The 12990-nt window shown below is 52.7% G+C and overlaps 1 long non-coding RNA gene across 1 annotated transcript in view; it reads left to right on the top strand.

The window, feature by feature from the left end:
• LOC113612810 (uncharacterized) overlaps window positions 1-12822 on the top strand; it is a 68022-nt gene extending 55200 nt beyond the window's left edge. Inside the window, exons 5-8 of the long non-coding RNA XR_003429976.1 lie at window positions 9866-10910; window positions 11135-11542; window positions 11745-11857; window positions 12074-12822. This is a non-coding gene — a long non-coding RNA (uncharacterized LOC113612810). The remainder of the gene's footprint in view (window positions 1-9865; window positions 10911-11134; window positions 11543-11744; window positions 11858-12073) is intronic.
• The last annotated feature ends 168 nt before the right edge of the window (window positions 12823-12990 follow it).

Genomic DNA, 12990 nt, shown 5'->3' with positions numbered 1-12990 from the left:
GCCAGAGTGAGCTCTGCATACATGTGTTGGGGCAGGTAGGGACTGTGGCAGAAAAAGTAAAGAAACTTGAATACCCTCTTAAAGACTTCAGACTTTACCCGGCAATGGGGAGTCCCTGAAGAACTCTGAGCACCGGAGACCTTTTGATCTCTTGATTTTCCGGAGATGACTCCTTTTGCATGCAGTTCTTGGCAGTGTTGGCTACATTATGCGGGCGCGAGATTTCACTTTTCTTTTTTTCTTTCCAGGGGAGCCGTCTCAAGGAAAAGGACCTTATTGTTCTTTTGTTCCCTGTCATCCAGGTCTGATACTCTGTTTGCCATTTCCTCTCCCTTCCCTTTGATACTTGTGGCAGGGGAAGTTGTATCGTTGGTTCCTCCTGCTGACATCTGGGTCAGGTACTTGACTCATATGACCTCATGACTATTCTTTTCGGAGAGTTAGATGGGATAGGGAGTAAGTTGTCGTCACTGTCCATGGGTTGAAAACTCAAGAAAGTTTAGGAATAAAAGAGTTGGAGGAAGAAACGTATAGACGATGAGATGGGACATGCATCAAAGCACAGGACAGCGCGCGCTGGGTTGAGAGAGGTCCCGAAATAGAAAGCGCTTCTCTTGGGATTCACACTGCAGGCCTTGGCAGGCGGCCCGCCCTTATCACCGTTAATTTTCAGACTTTGTAATTGGGCACCACACCCTGGTGTTAAGCTGTTAACCTCCAGAATCAAGGCCACAGCTGCCGGGAAGAATTCCTCTTTCAGGCTGTGGCCTCAGCAGAGTTCTCCGTCCGGACGCGCCACAAAGGGTGAATGCTCCTAAATTCAGTGCCATGATTCTGGGACTCTATATATACTCAGGCTCCCACTCCTTTCCTCCAGGATGCACACACAGAGCAGAACTGTCCTGGAGTGGATCAGGGCACTGCAGTTGCAGAGAGAGAGACAGACAGACAGACCGCCCTCCTTTGTTCTACTTCCCGGAAGCGTAAAATTGGAAAAAAATGCGGATACTTTGAGGAAATAAAGGACATTTCTAGAGCCTGGATTTTCACAGCAGAAGTCTGCTCTGGGTCTAGAGACAGGTCACAGTTTTCAGATTCGGGAGATCTTGAGACTTCCCCCAGTTTTCCTTGCCGTGTGCCGTGACGTTACACGCAGGCCATCAGCAGGGGGCTCTCTCAACCTTAGCAGCTGCTGTGGATGCCTGGGAGGCCACGCCATGCAAATGAGAGAAGAAACGCAGATCTGACTGTGAGTTTAAAATCCAATGCCCCAAAGTCCTTTGGAGAGAAGAAACCCTAACCCATCCCGAAAACAGACCACTTCAGCAAGAAGGTATTTGCTAGCGTTTACATTAAATGACACTGTTTAAATTCCTGGATCGAGGTCAGCGTAATGTTTATGCTCAGAGTAACACGTAGCTAAGTTATCCTTCAGAGAACCTAAGAAGCAGAACAACTCTCTGACCAGTGGTTTAATTGTTTCTGGACTGGCGGCTCAACGATTCCTAAATATTGAATCACAGCACCATCAATCACCGTCGGTCCCAGGTCTGAACCAAAGCTTTGCAGATGCCAAATCCCTATGTGGCATTTGCCCAAAATCACGCCGGCTAAACACACAGTGCCTGACTGATAAAGCGTAATGTCCGGGTAGCTAATGGCCGCTATCTGTTAGGGCCGTTGGAGCTGGCCAACTGCTCTCAATTAAGATGGAAAAGGCCGCATGGTGAAGATGGAATCAGGAAAAGGAAACCGGACACTGCCAGAACCACATCTGTCTGGAGTTAATATCTCCTGGGAGTGTTGTAATTTTCCACTCTGTAGACACAGCAGGCTGGGCTCCAGTGCAAGTATTAGTAGGAATCAGGGTGCCCTCTTCCTTGGAAGTTCCTAGACAACCTCTGTTCAGGTTTTATTACTACCTAACTCTGTTCTTCTTAGCTCTAGGCAAATAATCATGTTCCTTTATTACAACTTCAGCTGAGACGTGTTACAATGCATGTTGCCATTGATGGTTTGATGTCAGGTATGCTTCTTTGAGGAAATTACAGGAGAATGCCCCAAATTCCCCAACAACATTTGGGAGGCATCTTGGACTTTTATTTGGGGGTGATGGGGACACACCTAGTCAGTGGGTGAGGTTTTGTAACGTTTTCCAATTCCAGGGAAGAGGAGGCACCATATTGTGACCAAATTCTACCTCCCACCTGTCCCCTATAAAAGTGTACCAAACAGAGGAACCAGATAGCTCCCGGGCAAACTGCACCCTGAGCGCCGAGTGGACGCGAGGGGACGTGGGCTTTGGGAGGTCAGGGTTAGTCGGCAGGATCTGGAGGCATGAGCATGAGTCCTCTTGGTGACAGAAAGGCAAACACATCTGAGTAGAAACTTTGGGGAAGCCACTCCAGGCTACTGCGGTGGGAAACTCAACGGTTTCTGTTTGTACTGGCTTCGTTCATTCACATGTTTCTCATCAGCTGCATTCAGACTGATTCCATTTGCAAAGCTCTCCTGGCAGTCTTGGCGCATGAGGCTTGGTGGCACAATCTCCGGCAGTTCTGATCCTGCCCAGGCCCTGCTCTTCTCGTGTAGTTTCTTGGCGCTTCAGCGTCTGAGCAGAAATTGGCTAAGCAGACGCAGCAGTTGAACAAAACCAAATGTAAAACAGAACGTTGGAACACCGAATGAAGAGATATTTCTATGTGTGGGGAGCAGGAATGCAGTGAGGGTCAGTGAGGGAGGGGCTTCCTTAGAACCAGACTGAATCAGGCTCCCATCTTGTCAGCATCCTCGCTAATTACGCCAGATCAAAAGTTGTATCCCCTTTACCCTTCCATCTCACTAACGGATGCAATAGAAAATATCTGGGTCCCTGGCCCTCACAGGAGTTGTGACCCACGACACGCTGACACCACTTAATTTTTCTCAGAATCCTTTAACTTAGCTTTGCACACTCCCATCAGCTCCCTTCTTAGCACCCACCTCCCCAGCCCCAACTGTTTCACATGTGTGGCTCATCTTTTCTTCCTCCACTTGACACTGACTTTTCTTGTACCGTTAGGGAGGATGCTTGTCATCCCACCCTTTATATCGACACGGCAGGGAGAGGCCATCCAGTTGGAGAAGCGTCCAAGCCTTCTCTTCCCACTGTTGAGACTGGGAGAAAGGCACTGCTGTCCACAGCCCTTGGCCGTTTCCCAGGGACTGACAGCATGTGTTCTGTGGCTCTTGTCCTGCGTGTTGCTGTCTGGATTTGATTTCTGCATGTGCGGGTCATGGGGTCTGAAATTAGGGTGGAGACCTAAGTATTAGGAAGGAGAGAGTCCATTGGCTTCAGGTTCAAGACATTGATCCAGTCCAGTAAAACTGGTACGCACACGCACAAACACGTACGTGCACGCACACACGCACGCACTTCCACGCACACACAGGGTGGTCTCACAGTCACGCAGTTCAAAACGCAAAAGGCAAAAAGGGGCATATATATCTTCCCGCACGCCTGTTCCCCAGCTTCTTAGTCCCCTTTGTAGATCCCACCAGGGTTTACAGTGTCTCCTGTCCCTGCAGACATGTTTTAAACATACATTAGCAAATAAATCTTACATTGCCCCACCGTTGGTAGCATACTATACATAGTGTTCAACATCCTTTTGTTTTTTTTCACCTTTTAAAATGGCTGCATAGTGTATCATTGAATGAATTTCCATAATTTATTTAACTAGTCCCATATGGACGGACATTTGGGAGTTTCCAATCTCTTGCTATTGTAAAAATATAAAGTGTCTATTCTGATCCTCAGATCTTGTGTTTATTTCCCAAGTCTCCACACTCAGAGGGGGAGGAGGGTGGTCCACCCTCTACACGTCTGCCCAGCCTGGCGCTGGCTTTGAAGCCCCAGAGCCCTGAGTCAGACATGGCCAGCGTGGCTCTTTTGTCCCTCCAATTCTCGCCGACTTGCCATCACACAGAGAACTTATGCTACCGATTCCGGTGTTCTCTAACTTAGGTAAGTTTATGCTTTTCTTTCTCCTCCTCTGCCTACAGCCTCCTCCAACCCAGGGATTTGGTTGTAACCAAAATCCTGACCCAGCAGGTGATGCCTCCACTCTCCTAAGACTCAGGGTATTGAACCCCCTACACTTCCATAGCACGTGGTAATGTGCAAAGCACACTCATGTAGCGTTCTTTCTTCTAAGTCTTACACAAATTATCTGAGGTTGGTAGGACGTTTTCTCCACGAAGGAACTGTTGTTCAGAGGGACTGTGTGGCTTGCCCAAGTTCACTTAGCTGATAAATGACAGACACAAAGCTCAAAGCCAAATCATCTAACTCTCCATCTACAGTTTTTCGAATACACATGCTCACCCTTTTGCCATGTATGTGACATCCAAGTCAGCTTTCAGCTTGGAATACAGTGGAGGCTAAGATCTAGCAAATTTATTCTCAATTTTCATTTCCATCAGTAGATAGATTGAGGCTATTCAGACAAAAGGAATTATGCACCACTTCATCTACATGGATCCGCTGGGATAGTGTACAACACGGTGAGGGCAACGCCAGCTGTCCAGGGAGCAGGAAAATATGGTGGGAGAGGTGCCAGGGCTGGAGGCACACGTGTGATGTGGAGGTCAGGGGATGGGCTTGGGAACGGGCAGCAGGGAGAGGGGAGAAGGACGTCCGTGCACGGAGCGTCCACTGTGTGCCACGCTCACCCGTTAACCGCTCACGGGACTTGGGAAACACGCGCACACAGATGCGGCAGGCCCCACTGGTTCCCTCAGGACGTGGTAGCGGGGCGTGGTGGGCCGCCTCTGCTCCACCGGCGGGCAGCCAGGGACTGAGTGACTTCTCACACCGAGCTGACCGCGCGCACCGAGCTGGTCTCAGCCTCCTGCCCCCAGCTCACGTGCGCGGCTCTTTCCTCCCCCTGCATGTGTTTCCTCTCCTCTCCGGCAGCTCCCCACCTCCTAGGAGCACAGTTTGGGGCAGCTTTACTGCATCCGCTCACCGGGCATCCTCGGCTGCACCACCCCGGCGCAGGGATCCGGGCTGCGAAGGGGCTGCGGGCAAGGTGTGCTGCCACGGTGGAGAGAGCTGCCCCGTAGGAGGCAGGGGTGTCAGGGCAGCCAGGGCACTGAACGTGCTCCTGCAGAAGAGGAAGTTTTGCAGGGGCGCTGCCAAGAGAGGCACCGGACTGAGAGGAGGGCCGGGTCACCGCAGGCTCAGAAGCTGTGCTGAGGGCCTCAGGAATTGTCCTAGAGGTGGTGGGAATTACAGAGGAACTTGAAGGAGGTTCTCTCCCCGTGAGCATGCACCGAGGAAAGGTCGTATGTGGACACGGAGGAAGGGGACTGCCGGCCAGCCAGGAGGTGGGTTCTCACCAGGAACTGACCGTGATTGCACCCTGGTCTCGGACTTGCAGCCTCCAGAACGGGGAGAATCCGATTCCTGTTACTTAAGCCCCTAGTCTCCGGCGCTGTGTCATGGCAGCCCACCTGGCGGAGACGCACACAGCCCTGTGCCTGTTGGCTCTGGAAATCCAGGGCGAGCACAGAATCCTCGCCCCCATGGAGCTTGCAGTCTAGTGGTGGGGAGAGGGAGGCATGAAATGAACGCTCCTCGCAGACATATGTAGTTACTGTTATGGAAGAGAGTAACAGGGCCTCATTTAGACTATGGAAGACAGGGGAGGACTTCTGAGGACGCGACCTCCAACCCTCAACGTGAAGGATGAGTGGAGGGAGCCTGGCGTGAGCCGAGGAAAGGGCATCACAGGCTCGGGGAGGGTGCATGTGAGGCCCCCGGGTGAGAAAGGGCTTGGAGAGAAACTGACAAGACACAGTGTCCCCAGAGCAGGGAGGGACATGAAATCAGACTGGGAGCTCCTGGGGGCAGGTCGCTCAGGAACTGGCAGGTCTTGCTGAGAGGGTTACATTTATGTGCTCATTAAAGGGTTTAAGTGGAGAAGTGAAATGATCCAATGTTCAGGTTTAAAAGAGAACTCTGAATAATGTGAGAATCAGATGGGAGGGGTGGGACGTGCTGTCTGTTCCGTCCTGGATTGGGGGTCCCGAGCAGCTGGCGGACTAGAGAGAAGTGGTTCACGTGGAGGCCAGTGCATAGGATGGGTGGCGGGGAGGGAACAGGCACAACAGCTGGGAGAGGGTGAGTTTGAGGCCACTGAGTCTGGCGGGGAGCTGGAAGCATATGGGCCTGTGGTTCAGGAGACAGAGCCAGCCTGCGCGGAAAGAAGGGAACACAGCAGGCCCGAGGCCGCCGTCCTTAGAGACACCTGATGGCACGGCTGGCCCTCGGCTGGTGTCTGGGACCTCGGCTCTCAGGGTGCCCCCGTCACCAGTGAACCGACAAGGCTGGTTTTCCGCGCCTAGACTGTCTGCGCAGACCCTGTGGTTTATGGTGGACGCCGGCTTTCCTTCCGGGAGTCTGGCGTGTTGCTGTGTGCCAGGTGGAGGGCGTCCACATGCGCAGCCCTCGGATACAGCCCTGAGCTCTGAGTCTCTCCTGGGCGTCCCTGGGCTGAAACCTCACACGCGCGTGGCTGCATTTTCATTGCTGGGGAAGAGCGAGCTCCGTGCAGCCCCCGTGGGAGGCGGAGAGCACGGAAGCCTCACACGGATTCTCTGGACCCGCCCGTGTCTCTGTCCCTTATGATTCGGCTGGTATCCTCAGTATGTCTCCGATAAATCTCAGCCATGAGCACAAGCCGCCCCGAGTCTCGGGAGTTCTAGCGAATGTCAGAATGATGGGGTGGTCTTGGGGACCCCGACAGTCTCAGGATTTAAATTTGGGAGCGATCAGCATGTAGGAAAAAACCGTAACCACGTGACCGTACGAGATTTCCGCCCCCCGCCCCCCACCCCAGGAAGCGTGAGTAGGACCCTGAGGATCTCCGCAAGTTAGGAGTGAGCGGGGGACAGGAACCACGAAGGAGGGGAGGACTCAGGCAGCCGGAGAGAGGAATGTCTGCAGACTTAGCAAGGTCACTGACGGCCTTGGCCAGCAGTCCTGTGGGCAGTGGTGGGGAGAGCTGGCTTGTTAGGGGGTGAGGAGGGTGGAAGGAACAGAGAGGGACGTGGGGAGGTGTAAACATATTGTTTGTAAGACAGAAAAACAACTTGATCACTTGTTTTCTCATGTATTAAGTGTCTGCTGCATGACAGGCTCTAGGCCAGACGTGAGTGATGCAGTGAGCACAGGGTGTGGTCCAGACCTCACGGAGTCTGTGGTCCAGCTGAGTGTTTGAAAAGCAAAGTGCACAAGGCCCTGCGGCTGTTGCATCTAGCCCGAGGGCTTCTTTGACTAAGTGACCTTGAATCTGGGAATTGATGAATAACTAGGAATGTGTTGAAGTCCGGGAGTAGAAAAAGGGAAAAAGGTCATTTCAGGCAGAGGGAAGAATATATATGGGCTGAGGACCTAGAGAAGGTGGAGGGCTCTGGCTTCTAGAAGGGATTGATTCTGACCGGCGGAAATACCTCAACATGTAACAGAAAAAGGAAAAGAGGATAGGTTTTAAAAGAATAGATAGAGCTACAGGTAAGGCTTAGGACAGGCGGTAAGACACCGAGCTTTCTTGTATGATGACGTTCATTCTCTTGTGGGGCAGGGTTTTGTTTTGTTTTGTTTTGTTGTTTTCTTCCCATCCCTGTTCTGAGATCTAGCGCATTTGGGGGCTAGAAAAATAGAAGGGATCTTTGGTAATATAACACGAGATGGAGAAGAGGGAGACATTCTTTCAGCATCGTAACACACCAGAGATGGGCGAGCATGGGGGAAAGGCTGCTGTCATTGTTGTTCTTGGTTCTGTCCCCAGGAGGGCTTTTCCACCTCCCCTTCCTCCACCCTGACATCTGAAGTTCAAGCTCCCTGCAGCAGTGAAACCAGACAGAGTGGAATAACTGATCAGTCATGTCAGGGGACAAGCACAAGGAAAGGCATTACTCTGGCTGGGCGGTGGAGAACAGAGGTGTGGGCAAGGATGACGGGGTAGGGACTCCTGGAGGCCTAGGACCTGGCGTGCTGTGCCCTGGAGGACCTGGGAGACTCATTTAATAAGGTCCTGAATCTCCGCTCTCCGACGGACTTGATAGTTACTGGAATATGCCTCTTGACTCTAAAATAAGGCAGAATCAGGATGTTCCTCTAGACTCGAGTCCGTAGCCTGACCTGTCAACAGCGAGACCGTGTCCCCTCTCTCCTCGTATCATGGGAGATGCAGTGTTGGGTTCTGCTGAGTAGGTGGTGGTGAGGTCTTCCACTCACAGCAGGATCATGAGCTTGTGAGGAGAGTGGAGAAAGTGGACGATAATCTTGTAGAGAAGCAGCAACAGAGCCGACGAGGGAAGCCTGTGTGGGTGGCTGGTCAGAGCTTCCACTGGAGATGCCAACTTCACGGTGGTCCCACATGCTCGGGGGTGTGGAGCCCGGTTGCCAGAGTCACGACGGCGAGCCTCAGGCAGAGGGTGGAACGGTCTTCGTGGGCTCTGCTGTGGAGCCCCAGACAGTCAGTGGGGCAAGGAAGGTGGGAACGTTGGAAGATCGAACTTGAGGTGCTGGAACACGGCCTTTAAGCACACAGGGAAAGAAGAAACAGAGGCAGAGGCAGAGAAATAAAGATGGGGACGTGTGTATGGGGGGCCGTCAAGGATCTGGGCTCGCTAGAATAAGTGTAAGGGGAGCAGTGAGAGGTCGGGAAGGGTCGTAACTTGTGGTTGGGGGGCAGGATGTTTAAATCTATGACCTCAGAGGTGGAGAAGTGGTGAGGAATAAACAAGCGAGCTCAGGATGTGGTCTTCGGAGGCCCACACGGACCTTCGTCATCACCGGGTCCCTCTCTTTGATGCGACATTCACACGGCTTTTCTCTCTCCTTTTAGCCTTGGATGCACCTCTCATCTCAGCTACGCTTTTTCCACTTTCTGGTCCAGCAAGAGAAACTCACAGCATCTTTTCTTACTTCCGGAGAAATTTATTCCACATGTGTCTGATTCATTTGCGTTTACAGAAACTCGACATCTCCAGTGTCCAAAAACCCTTTCAACTATTTTTTTCTTCCCTTTCTTAGAAACAGGAAGTTGTGTTTGACTGAGGGCAAACTCTTCCAGTGCCCCTGGGACTTACAAGTTGTTTGGAATGAGGAACGATGAGGGCTGGGGAAGACTCTTCTCTCCTTTCCTGGGGCAATTGTGTGTCTGCCAGGGGTAGGCTGGGCAGCTCGTGGGGCTGGAAGACTAGCCAGGACTTTCCTGTCTCTCGTCGCTGAGCCCCAGGCCTGAGGGAAAGTGTGTCCTAAAAGAGACAGGTGCGTTTGAAGGCTCCTGTGTTCCTCTCTTCCAGCACTAGCATCTCAGCTCAGGCTCTACTTTTGCGCTGGGTCTCATCTTTCTCTTCCCAGTACTTGAGCAGGGTCTTGTTTTGGGGGGTGTGGGTTGGCTGACACTACTGGGAAGGTGACACTAGCCAGGAAGGCCCACTACCTCCCCAGTGGAGTATCAGAGAAGGTCCCCATGTGAAGAAGCAGGAACAGAGCTGTAACGGGGTGCACCTGTTCTGATACACCTGGCCAGGTTGTTGGGAAGAAGTGTTGACCTGAAGAGCAGACAGGTGGCTGGGAGGGGCTGACGTGGTGCCCGCGAGGCAGGGGCAGCAGGGGGGTCGCAACCCAACCGCCCTGCTCACTCAGCGCTCCAACTTCCAGTTCCCTTTGCGAGTTATTTCGTTTTGTTTAGAACTGTTTTGAATGTAAGGTCGATCTGACCACAGTACGTCTCTAGTGATTACCCAGATTGAACCAGCAAAAACAGCAGCTTAGGTTGGTGCCTTCTCTCTCTCTCATATTCCGCAGGCAGCTTTCTCGAAGCTACAAGCTCGGCGGAGGACCACGGGGAAAGGTGCCGTACTAGGAGAGACCTTTCTCAGAAAGACACGCCATCCTGCAGCCGAGGCCACCACAGGCAGTGAACCCCGGTTTGCGTGCCTCCCGGGCATGGGTGCTACTGCCTCTCTCCCGTCCTAGGACTCACGGGCAGTGCCTGCTCAGGACCCTGGGCTGGCTGAGTGTCTAATCGACGGTGGAATTAGGGGAGGAGGGCGCTGCCGGGGATACACGTCTCTCCACTCCGCACGGAGCACACCCTGGGTGGAGGAGGACAGGTGTTGAGACGGTGACTTAGCCTTTGGCCTAAAATGCTGTCGTCACAGTCTTCGTCGCGCTCACCCCGTCTCGTGTTTGACTTGGACCGTGTACTTAGTAATCTAGCTTCAACTCACCCTAGAGGCGAGAGGAAGTGACGCGACTATGGCAGGAGAAATCTGGAAATCTGGAAATCCAAGGATAGCACTAGCCTCTGGTAACTTCCATGTTTCTGGTCACTCTTATGGACAAACCATTCCTAATTCCCCAACAGCCACGGGTGCCCCGCTGCTTCCCAGAGGGGCTTGGAGATCTGAGGCATAGCGTACAGAGCCCAGATCGCTGTGGGCTCGGGAGCCTCTTTCCCCGCGACCAGGTGAGACTCGGACTCTGGGGGACTCAGGCCGCGTGTGAAGGCCTGGCGCACAGCAGAGGTACCACCTCACTTCACAGGCCTGAGAGTGAAGCTGTGACAAAGCCACTCTATCTGTCTGGACCACACAGAGATATCACAGCAAAGCAAAAGACAACATATTCTTAAGAACATTCCTCTTGTTCCTGTCCTTTTTGTTTGTTTATTTGTTTGTTTTGGTGGTGGTAGGAAGGCTTGGTAAAAATGAAGAGGGCTCCAGGGGAAAGCAAGAAGAACTAATGTTTGGATGCTAGGAAGGAGGAAAAGTCCTCAGTAAGAGGGTCCACTGGCTAAAATGCCCAAACACGAAGGATCTAAAGCTAGTGGACGTCATCAGAGAGCAAGGTGTGGAGCTGGTGGGAAGACATTCCCATCACCCCTGGGAGAGAAGCGTGGTTTACTAACGCGGGCCGGGGAACGTGCTTCTGTAAATTCACAAAGCCCTCTGGTCCGCTACAGGAGAATAAAGGGCAGAGAATAAACCCCAGACAAGGATTCACTTGTCTCACGGACAGAGGTTGGAAATGGACTTCGATGCTAATGTACCACCTTTGAAATATTTCTGGCAGGAGCTCGGAGGATCCAGAGGAATGACCAAGTTACCTGCTGAGTCAGGGCCTTGTGGACTTGCACGAGGAGGCACCACTACCGTTTCTGCGAGGAACTCTAGCTGGAAAATGCAAGCTCTCAGCAGAGGAAATGCAACCTTCCCTTCTCTGGGCTAGAAGGGTGGTCGTGGTAGGCTGGGGGAAATGATGGCGTGGTCTCTCTCTGGTAGGCAGATCTGTTTCCTGAGTCCCTGAGCTGCAGCTGTTGAGTTTCCAGACACAAACAAGTACGTATTCTGTGAGCCTCGCTGAGGCCACACAGCAAGGAAGAGCCAAGCTGGATTCCATTCTGCTTTGCGCATCAGCAGCCCAGCTGCCAGCTGAACTCCAGGGCAAGCTCTGCGCCTGGTAACGACGCAGAGGCTCTAGGTACGGCACAGCTGGACTGGCCTGGGTGGTTAATGGGGACACACCTGGCCTTGACTATTCGGGGGAGAGTGAGAAATGGAAGTAGATGAAGGGTTGCAGGAACATACGATCCATCTCAGTAAAGCCGGTTCACAGCAAGGACAGATCTGGCTTTCCTGGTTGTCAGCAACGTGCCGGTGTGTGTGTGACTGTTTATGCCTAGGTAAGCCCGGCCTCCCACTCACTAAAAGCCGGCAGTCGGGGAAAAGTGGTCCGCGGTGTCCACGGCCACCGTGTAGAGTGTGCACCACAAGAAGACGACCAGCTGAGGGCACGGTAGGGGCTGACATCCCTGCCTGTTTGCCCTGCCTGTGTCCCAACGGCCCGAGTCCTCCCAGCGGGCACCTTTTCCTCATTTACACAAGGGCTCCAGGCCACTTTTTACTTGAAGGGGTCTTGAGAGAAAGCTAAAGGGAAGGACAAGGGGGGTGGGGTCAATGGTGACAGGAAAAGGGACGATGCAAATTTAGATATTTTCCTCCTTTTCCCTAGAATGTCGTTTCTTGATGTCGTCTGTTCCTTTTCGCCCACTATGACCAAGGACTGAGCTCCCTCTACGCCAGACCATATGGAAGTCGAGCTGGGGGCTTCATCTGACCAGGAAGAGATGAGGTGACATGGAGGGAAGATGGGGTTTGGGAGGCTCTCAGGCAGGTTTCAGGTGGCTAAGTGGGGAAGGTCAGGCTATGTAAAAGGGCTGATTGGGACAGTTGCAACTCGCCTGGGTCAAAAGAGTTGTGAGCTGGGAATGACATTTGGCGTGGAGAGAAGGAGCTGAGGTCATTGGGATGATGTTACTTGGAAACAGGTGCAGCATTCCTCAGATGCGAGGAGAATCTTGTATCTCTGCCTGGTCAGTGTGTACATGTGAGGATGAGGACATATGCAGAGTGGCGTGGCATGGGCTTTCTCGGGAATAACGTTGTGTTACCTCAGAGCTGGAAGTTTCCACTAGAGCAGTGGTTCTCAAAGTGTGGTCCCCAAACTAGCAGCCTCCACGTCACCTGGGAACTTGTTAGAAATGTGGATTCTCAGGCCCCTGATCCGCTGAATCGGAAACTCTGGGGTGAGGCGCGGCCATCTGTGTTTCAGGCAGCCCTTTAGATGACCCTAATGCCCACTGAAGTTTGAGAACCGCTGGTCTAGATCATGCAGATAAAGACTTGCCTGAATGACCTGGATTCAGCAGACGTGAGAACTCGGGGGAGGCCCCAGAGGTGCAGGCAAGGTGCCAGCCTCCCTGGCTGTGCTCAAGGTGAGCCGACCTAGTTTTAGCCTCTGTCCTTGGGCCCTGGGTCCCCTGCTCTTGCCGAAGAAATACCGAACCAGATCAGACCACTCCACTGGCGCAAGATCACACTTTAGTTCAGAGACACATTTGCATAAATACTTGAAATGGACCCAGCCCT

This window comes from Aethalodelphis obliquidens, unplaced genomic scaffold (genome assembly GCF_003676395.1).
Source record: "Aethalodelphis obliquidens isolate GAN/ISIS:26980383/991018 unplaced genomic scaffold, ASM367639v1 scaffold82, whole genome shotgun sequence".
Taxonomy (NCBI): Eukaryota; Metazoa; Chordata; class Mammalia; order Artiodactyla; family Delphinidae; genus Aethalodelphis; species Aethalodelphis obliquidens.
The sequence above is the reverse complement of the archived record's forward strand: the minus strand, read 5'-3'. Positions and strand labels throughout refer to the sequence as shown.